This window comes from Bidens hawaiensis, unplaced genomic scaffold (assembly GCF_021521415.1).
Source record: "Bidens hawaiensis isolate Kalapana, Puna unplaced genomic scaffold, B.hawaiensis_p1.1 tig00000190_1, whole genome shotgun sequence".
In the NCBI taxonomy this organism is placed as follows: domain Eukaryota; kingdom Viridiplantae; phylum Streptophyta; class Magnoliopsida; order Asterales; family Asteraceae; genus Bidens; species Bidens hawaiensis.
The window spans coordinates 8,427,253-8,437,156 of record NW_027491020.1 but is presented as its reverse complement, the minus strand read 5'-3'; the positions used below and the strand labels follow the sequence as shown (position 1 = coordinate 8,437,156).

General features: G+C 34.7%; 1 pseudogene; it reads left to right on the top strand.

Annotated features, from left to right (window-relative positions):
• The first annotated feature begins 6,545 nt into the window (after nucleotides 1–6,545).
• On the top strand, nucleotides 6,546–8,140 carry LOC143589920 (malonyl-coenzyme A:anthocyanin 3-O-glucoside-6''-O-malonyltransferase pseudogene; annotated as a pseudogene).
• Nucleotides 8,141–9,904: the final 1,764 nt, after the last annotated feature.

The following is a 9,904-nucleotide window of genomic DNA, read 5'->3' as shown; positions in this document are numbered from 1 at the left end:
ACACCATAAATATATTCATAGTGAAGAAAAATTGATGCTAACTAAGGATAGAAACAACTAACTGGTGAATGATGCTTTATAAAATTTAAATATATGATACTGATAATCCAATTCCAATAATGTGTCTAACAAAAAATATATGAAACCAAATCTCATTGATACACAGGAACCATGAAAATATTCACCAGAAAAGCATTTTCCATAGCTCAATCAACTTGGTTGTTTAGATTATGAATAAGAGAAGTATATAAACTTATTATTACTATTCTTTTAATGAGGGTTTTGAGAGAAGAGATGATGTATGCTACAGATCCATCCACAGTCCTTTTAGATAACTCTATTCCTGTTACACCCATTACACAATGTAATCATTCATTTTTACGATTGAATACAAATTGGAAAAAAAAATGGTTGGTTTAAAGTTCAAACCTTTTACGCTCGTGACCATGATGATGCAATTAGGCTTACTAAATGAAGCCATATGATGAACCCCTCCCTGAGTTTTAATAAAGAAACATGATTTTTAGTGTGAAGAAAATGAAAAAACATGATTGATAGTTTGATACCATAGGATTTTATCCTCATGAACAATTCCTTACGAACTGAATTGAAACTTTAGAAAGTAAAGAAATTCTCATGGGAGCCCTGATCTACACGAGCCTCAGTGTCCAAACAGCCAAAATTAACTCAATGGGCATTATCAACTTCCAAATCGATCTGCGAAATTAATTGAAAAATACCTTCAATCAAAATTATGCTCTTTCAGGTCATTGAAGAATCCATTAACATCGTGTTGTAAGGGGGAACCAAAAGGCAAAATGAAGCAGAAAGAAAGTATTGAACAAAATCAAAAAACAAAAAAAATAAGGTTGGGTAGCAAAGACTTAGCATTTCGGATCAAGAGAGATGGAGTAGGGAAATTGATCACTGTTCAAAACCAAGCATCGCCCGATGCAGAGCTACGAATCCAACGAAACCCTGTGAATGGTGAACTGATGATTTTGTGGAGGGAACAGTTTTTTAGTAGGAGGGAATATGTATGGTATAACTGTATTTTCAAAATCAAAGGCATCAAATTATACACTATAACCTTTTAAAATAGTAACCAAAAACTTTTACATTAATGATGCTTCATAGACTTGTACATTGAAGCTTTACTGACTTGTACATTCTAACATACATTTCGGTATTAAATGAAATTTACATTGAAACGTCAACAAAAATATGTACATTACAATGGTAAATTTGTTCTTTTTTAAACATAATATATTAAAAGATATCAAAGTGAAGAATTTTAAATAAAGTTGTCAAATACATGGGTAAAGATGAGGGAGTAAATGTATAAATTTTCTTTAATTTAACAAAATTCAAGGGGTATAAATTGTAACTATATATTGAAAGAACGATAGTTTACGTAAGAACTTATGACTAAAATACAAAAATACCCTTAGATTTTATAATTTGTATGCATTATATGTTGTATTTTAAGGATTACAAGTTGTACCTTTTAAAATTTAAGAGGTCCTTAACTCCCCCATTATATATAGTAGATATATATATATATAACCTATTTTTATAGCCATAATAATCATTACTATCTTTAACATTAATAATATTATTATAAACTTTATTATCAATTCATTTTTATAAAACCGAACTCTTGATTTAAACCCTCTTGTTTCTATTTAATATTGGGTTAGTTATTTAATAAAAACCCAATAAAATAATATTATTTTATCTTAAATTACCAATTAAGTACGAGTCCCTAAACATTTATAAATTAATCGGTAACCTGACTAACAACCGAACCTTCTCGTTCAATGTTTCAAATGTAGTTTCAACTAAAGTTCAAGTTCATAAATATATTTTATTTATTCGTTTTCAATTAGCTTTCAAGTCGGATTCGTTCGTTTCGTTTAGAAGCTTTCTATTTGTCGATCATTTATTATTTCCCGATTCGTCAATCGAGGTGAGTAACTTCATACCCCATTTTATATCTTCTGTTTTGGGGGTGACATTTCATCTTATCTAAACTAAATGTTTTATACTTGGGTCTTAAACCACAAACGTTGTTGTATACTTTACTTGAATAATTGCTCGATTTGGTGTTCTATGCTTATTTGCATATGTGTTTATCGCTTTTGGATGGTGGAACTATAAATCCTAGACCATTTGGCAACCCCTTATGGCAAGGTGTCGTTAACGTAATGCAATTGAGGACAACTATAAAATCCTAGACTATTTGGCATCCCCTTATAGCTAGGTGTCGCTAACTTGTTTGGCGATAACTAGTTATCCAAGTTTATAGCTTTTATTTATTGTTTTGTATACTTGTTTATGGATCTTTCATACCATATATCTATATGTTCAAACTTATGAATTTCTCACCAACCTTTGTGTTGACAAACTTTATTTTATGAAATGTTACAGGTTTGACTTTTTTTGACTCGAGGACTTGATGAAAAACGTTACCAAGACTATTAGGGTATTAGTAAAACGAACAATATGATTACTACTTGTTTACAAATTTGTTTATATGAACGAGATGTGTTTGTTTTTTGATTTATGAAATAAAATGAGTTGATTAAATATTGTCACTTTAAATAGTGTCTTGTGTATATGTCCAATCACGTTGCACCCCGGCATGTTCCGCCGCCTTTGGTTGGGGTGTGACACTAATGACATCAAACCCCCAAATTTATAAACAATATAATCATAATTAAGGTTCATAATGTCATCAATTAAAAACACAACCCTAAAATTTACAAAAAAAAATATAAAACACGAATCAATTGGAGGTCGAATATTAAGAATTCATAACCATAACATCATACCTGAATTAATATAGTACGAATCATACATAACACCTTATGGAAATCAAACTTTTAGGGCTAATTAAGATAGAACATACTGTATTAATTGATAACTCATGATTGGATGGACGGTGACCGGAATTGTTTATGGTCGTTGTTGCGTTAGATGTAACCACTACCAATGATATTAACCGATCAATTGGAATTGGGATTATAGATTTGTTGTACATGAACCTTGAAACCCCCTAATTGTGAAGAAACCGTAGTAGTCCGAGGATAGGAAGTATTGGTGATAGGTAATCTTTTTTAATAATAAACACTGAATAAGTAATGGGTGGGAAAATAAAGTTTTGGGTGATCGTGAAGGGGACAACTGTCCCATAGAGTTTTCCTTTATTATAGAGGGTAGATAGTATAGATTAAACTATCCAAGTCATGTATAGTGAATGATCGGTCTTTCAATTACGTTTAATTAAAATAAATATAGAAAATAAGAAAGGAAACCATAGGAAAGATGTCACACCCCGGCTTAGGGCCTAGGCGTATGACCAATAGTTGGTACCAGTTTTGTAAATACATCATAGTTGCGATTTATTTTAGCGGAAGACTTTGGTTTGAATATAATATTAATTTATTTGAAACTTCTCGGATAATAAATACCCGAGTGTTTGATTTATAAATCGTATCTTGTTTATAATGATTTAAAATTGAGCCATCTATACCTTGTGAGCGTCTATCATCATGAATGATTATGTTCCTTGCTACCTGTGTTAATATGTTTTCCTGAAATGTAGGAAAAATACGTCAGCTATATGCTGGTGAACACGTATGACTCTATAAAATAATTTGACTGACAATTACAATACAATGATAGTTTTTTTACACTCAGCAGATGCACTACCACATCTGGGCTTTGTACCACTCCCCTACACACACACAGTTGTTCCCCCGAGCTATATGCGTATAGCCCCTTCAAGGAGAACTTCGTTATGACCGTTAGCCCGCGGCTTCCTGGCCATTGATTGATGGACTGAACAGATATGTTTGGATCCAGACACATGTGTATTCGGTCTGAGTTGCTTTTATTTTCTATATTGTAATATTTAATTTTAGAGATTATAAAATCTCATGAAATCATTGACTGACTCGTTAAACAAAGACTCGTTTATCTTATTGAGTATAAAATATGTTTTGACTGATTGAAAAGGTTAACGTATTTACCTGTGATTGTCTGTTCTGAATGATTGGTGATCTCGTTTGAAACCTTGACTGTAAATGATTGATTGATTGATGATTGACCTATTATAAAATAGGTTTATATAAATATCCAGATCGTCACTTGATCCGGCTACAGACCCTTAGTCTGGTTTTGATAGCTTTAAACCTTGATTGATCATTTGTTTGAATAAAATATTGAGACATATAGTCTTTTATTTATTTACCAAATCATATGCTGAGTTTCTTCTTCATGAAGAAATATCTATAATCTGTTTCTTCTTCAAGAAGAAACATTCATTGACTGCTAGAATTGAATGTAAAATCTTATGTTTCTTAATCATAAAGAAACAATGTTTTTATTATATTTCTTGTGTATGAAATGCTATGTTTCTTCATCGTTAAGAAACTATATTTTGACTATATCCTTGTGAATGAAAATTATGTGTTTCTTAATTGTAAAGAAACATTACTATAATCCTTTGTATATTTAAAGCTTATGATCAAGGTTTGGATTATACCCTCGACTATGGTCTAAGCCATATAATATAATAATAAAATAATGACTTAGGCAGAACTCCTACCTTACACGGGTATTAGAAGTTCTATTAATAAGGTTGATTGAGCAGCACTTCCACTCTCTATCGCATCCTACGGCTTAAACTGTCAGAACCTCATAGCTTGGCACACACTACGATGATTGGCACGCAAAATAAGGCGACATATGGAGATCGTCGTGTTGTGCACGTACTTCGAGATATATTGTCGGGTTATCTTTGGTGGCGCGCACTTCGAGATTTCGTCGGTGTATGGCGCGAATTACGAGGTGACGATTGTCGGGTCGGGGCACGAAAACCTAGGTAGTGAGAGAGTAACTAGAGAGAGAAAGGTGTTGATGTGAGAAAATGAGATGCCATTCACCCCCCTTTTATAGCTGATTCTGGACCCCGTTGCGGTACGCGATGGGTCTTGGTAACCCCGTCGCGTATCGCGGCACCGCAATAATACGCCGCCATACTAGAAGCTGCCACGTGTCCTGCTGACTCACCAAAAGTCCATCGCGATACGCGATGACCTGAGTTCTGGGCTCGTCGCGTAGCGCGATGGGTCCCTGAACTCAATTTTTCACTTTTAGTCCCTTGTCTTTTGTTAGCTTGTCACTTCCGGGTCTAACTACCAATGTCCAAAAATACTAAGGCGATGCGAGCGTGCGAAGTGCGCCATCAAAGCGCCCATCGCCCGAGCCCGAGCCCGTGCGCGTCGGGTGCTTCGCACTCTCCGCTAGGACCATTGGTGCATGCTAGGCATATAAGAATATTATAATGAAAACACTCTTACTTATAAAGAGCTTCCATTTCTTTACCACTTTTAATGTGGGATGAGATTATATTCCTAATTTATATCTAGATGGAAGACTTCAATTTTCTTACATCTTTCCATGTGAGATGGAATTTCCTTATTCCATATTACTAACATAAGATGACTTTATTTACGAAATATTTTATTTCCATATAAAATGATCTTGTTTTCTTTAAATTTTTCCCAACACTTACTTTAGGGAATAATTTTGACCATTTAACTTTACTTAGTTGTCAAATTTGGATCGAAATTTTGGGGATGTTACAAAAGATAACCAAGTAAATCAGTATTCTACTTTCTTGTTCAAATTTGCTTCACCATGGCCAACCTCTGCTAACCCAAAATCCGTCACGCCTTCTTTTTTCGGGACATATCTCATTTGCCGGGTTTCATCATGTGAGGACCGAGAAGCAGACTGAACCCGATTTATGTTGAATATTGGAACCGGAGATTGCTTGATTAACTACAATTAGGTCCGGGCTTTGGGTATTTCTGGTCTGAGTTTTCGGTTTTGGTTGGGTTACCCGAAACATGCTCACCCCTAGTTTTTAGAAAAGTAAAGAAAGTTATGGAATTAGGGGTGTTCAATATTTGAATTAGACTAACTCGAGATTTGATTCGAAAGCTAGAAATTGAATTCGACTAGAAATATGTGAGAATTCGGAATCGAATTTTAAATTCGTGATTATGTTCTATTTGATTCGAAATTTGTAATAGAATTATGCATGTACAACTTTATCTTATTTTCTAAAAAGTGCTATAACTGAATTTTGTCAAGTCGGGCACCTACATATAACTTTGGTTGATTTGTCACTTTAAAATACATGTTTTTTAATTTTATTATTCAGCATTAATAATTAGAAATCTATCTATTATAACGTTAACAACTCTCCTAAATATAATACTAAAAATGAGATTTAAAATATTACTTCCTTCCATCCATCCATCCATACTCGGCAAATGATAGTCAATAAGTCAAAAGTTCAAAACCTTTAAACGTATGAGAGAATTTAGGAGTACTATTATCGAGAGAGATGTTGGAATAAAAAACTTTAGCTAACCCGCACCCAACCAACCAACGTTTTCTAACCACCATTTTGAATTCCATAAATACACACCACACACAACATATATCACCACTACCACCATTGCATCACCATGGATAGCATTCCCAATCTAACAATTATCGAACATGCTCACATACCGGCCACCATCGGCCACCATTCGCTACCACTCACTTTCTTCGACATTGCATGGCTACTCTTCCCACCGGTCCATCATCTTTTATTCTATAAGTTTCCACATTCAAAGACACATTTTGTAGAAACCGTTATTCCTAATCTAAAACACTCCTTATCCATCACGCTTCAACACTATTTCCCATTTGCTGGCAAACTTATTATTGTTTATCCCAACCGTAACGGTTCCACTACGAAACCCGAAATCCAACACGTGGAAGGTGATTCTGTCGCCCTTACTTTTGCCGAAAGTACTCTCCGTTTCGATGATCTGTCAGGAGATCATCATCGGGAATGTCAAAACTTTTATCCACTTGTTCCTCCGTTAGGTAACGCCGTTAAAGAATCTGATTACGTCACACTCCCGCTTTTCTCAGTCCAAGTGACGTATTTTCCGAATTCCGCTATCGCTATCGGAACGACGAATCATCATAGCCTGGGAGACGCCAACACTCGGTTTGGTTTCTTGACGGCGTGGGCCTCGATTTTTGAAACAGGTGGAGATCAGTCATTTTTGACAAATGGATCTCCACCTGTCTATGATAGATTTGATATCCCACAAGTATATGAAAAGAGGCTGAACCAAACAAGGCTTGAAGGTTTTTATCAACCTCCGAGCCTTGTTGGTTCTGATAAGGTTCGGGCCACATTTGTGTTGTCCCGAACCCATATCAATGGACTAAAGAAACAAGTCCTGACTCAACTGCCAACTCTGGAGTATGCATCCTCTTTTACGGTAACATGTGGTTATATGTGGAGTTGTATTGTGAAGTCATATGCCAAAATGGGAGAAGAAAAGGGTGAGGATGAGTTAGAGCAGTTTATAACTGCAGTAGGTCTTCGATCACGTTTGAATCCACCACTTCCCGAAAGCTATTTTGGTAATTGTAGCGGGCCGTGTATTGTAACCATAAAAAACAATGTGTTAAAAGGTGAAAATGGGTTTGTTATGGGTGCTAAGTTGATTGGAGAGGGTATAAGCAAAATGGTGAACAAGAAAGGGGGAATCTTGGAAGATGTGGATAGATGGCATGATGGATTCAAGATTCCTGCTAGGAAGATCGGGGTGTCGGGTACACCCAAACTTAACTTCTATGGCATTGATTTCGGGTGGGGAAAACTGATAAAATATGAAGTTGTTTCACTTGACTATAGTGGGTCGTTTTCTTTAAGTGCGTGCAAAGAATCGGCGCAAGATTTTGAGATTGGAGTGTGCTTTCCGCGTAAGCAAATGGAGGCATTTGCACAAATCTTTAGTGATGGATTGGGAAGTGCAATTGCGTTGTGATTTAGCATCGTCATTTTTTTTATTTTTTTTGTGTGTGTACTATTGTTTGCGGTTTTCGGTTTTATGTTTGTTGGAGTGAAGTTGGTGTAATTTGGGTGAAACATGTTTAATGTATTTTCACTTACTTTGTGCCTTGTCCATTTGAACAACAAATTCCCTTTGGTGCTTCAGTTAGATCAGATATGCTAACATATATATTAATGGTATGAAGGATAAGAGTTATAATTTGGTCAATATTTAAGTGGAAAAAAGAGATGAGTTTGGACTTTGGATCTGGTTTAACGTAGAGATTTACAAATCAGGTTTTTATAAAACTAGGTTCCAGGTATGGAATTGGTTTCTGGTATTGAAAAATCGGGTATTGGTCAAACTTGTGTTGGGTTCGGGTCTAGGTATTGTCTCAAAAAACTATACCCTATACACCAGGTCCGGGTATGAAACCGTATTTCTATTTCCATGTATTGCAAAATCCCTATTTGTTGTTATTTGTTTTTTTAGGCATAGATTGGGTTTTTTAAGGGATGCGCTTTTTTGGGGTATTTTTTCAGGTATTTTTCATGTGTTTTAAAGGTAATTTTGGGTATAGATCGACTATTTAAAACCCCAATTACAGGTATTTAAAAACCCGGTTCTGGGTATGAAACCGAATCCGATTTTTGGGTATTTCTGGATACAAATTCGGTCTGGTTCTGGATACGAGTTTTGATATTGAAATGTCAAATGCATACCATATATGTACCATACAGGTAGGGTCGGGTACGGGTTCGGGAAGTAAAAACCTGGGTATAAAGAAACTTGGTTCCTGATTTTTTCCACGTCCATTCCGGGTTCGGATTCATTTTGCACCTCAAGTTTAATGGTGTTACGTTGTCAATGCAACGCCGATTATTGGGCTTAGATCCATTACAGTTTGTTTGCCCAGGATGGATGAAAACAGATTGTGACTCTAGAAATAGGGTTGTGCAACGGTTTAGAATCGAACCACAACCGGACTGTACTTTAACGCTTCTGGTTCGATTCGAAAACGGGTTAAGCGGTTCACATGTAAGCGGTTCACGTAAAAACCGATTTTCAATTAAATTATAAAAATGAACTACTAAAAGGTGCAATGAACAAGAGAATTCATAAAATAAAACATTATAATATCAACATATTATATTTTAATCAAGAAGATTGAGAATATATTAGAATGTCTCAAGATCTACCTATATAATAAAATAGTGGTTTTCAAACAAGTTTTCTTTTCATATTTAACTAGGTTATTAACCCGTGTACGACACGAGTGAAAATATAGAAATTGTGAAGTACATATATATAATTTAAAGGACAACATATTTTTTAATATGTTTTCTGAGACGGCAATTTGATTTATAATTGCAATGTGATTTACAACTTAATTTCTATCCACAAATTTGTTTTCACATTTAGATTAATGAGTTAAACGGGCAGTAAATTTAACGTGTTTTGTTTAACTCAATATATATATGATAAAAATAGTTGTGTACCCTATATCAATGATCTCGTGAAGGCAACAAACATCATATTTAAGTTTTCATGTGCCTCCCTTTACTCAACATTACATCTAACTCAAGGCAAAAAAAAAACATCATATTTAAGTTTTCATGCGCATCAATGATCTCATCAAGACAAAAAACATCAAACTGAGGTTTGACCACAAAATGGTAAAACATTTGAACATCCTTCTAGATTTCATAATAACATGTTTGTCCTTCTCTACCATCTAACTAAGCAACATTATTGTTTACGAAACCTGAGAAGGGTGATTACATAAGCAAACCCTGCAAGTTGTAAAGCCAACTGATTTTTATAATCACCTCCTATTACAAATAAATGCAAGTTTTGTATAAGCTTATACACCACAACACTAATTCTCAAGAAAAAGTTTATCAAAGATCAATCCCCTTGTATAAGCTTACACACCATAATCACTTCCTATTACAAAGAACTGCAAGTCTTGTATAAGCTATTAC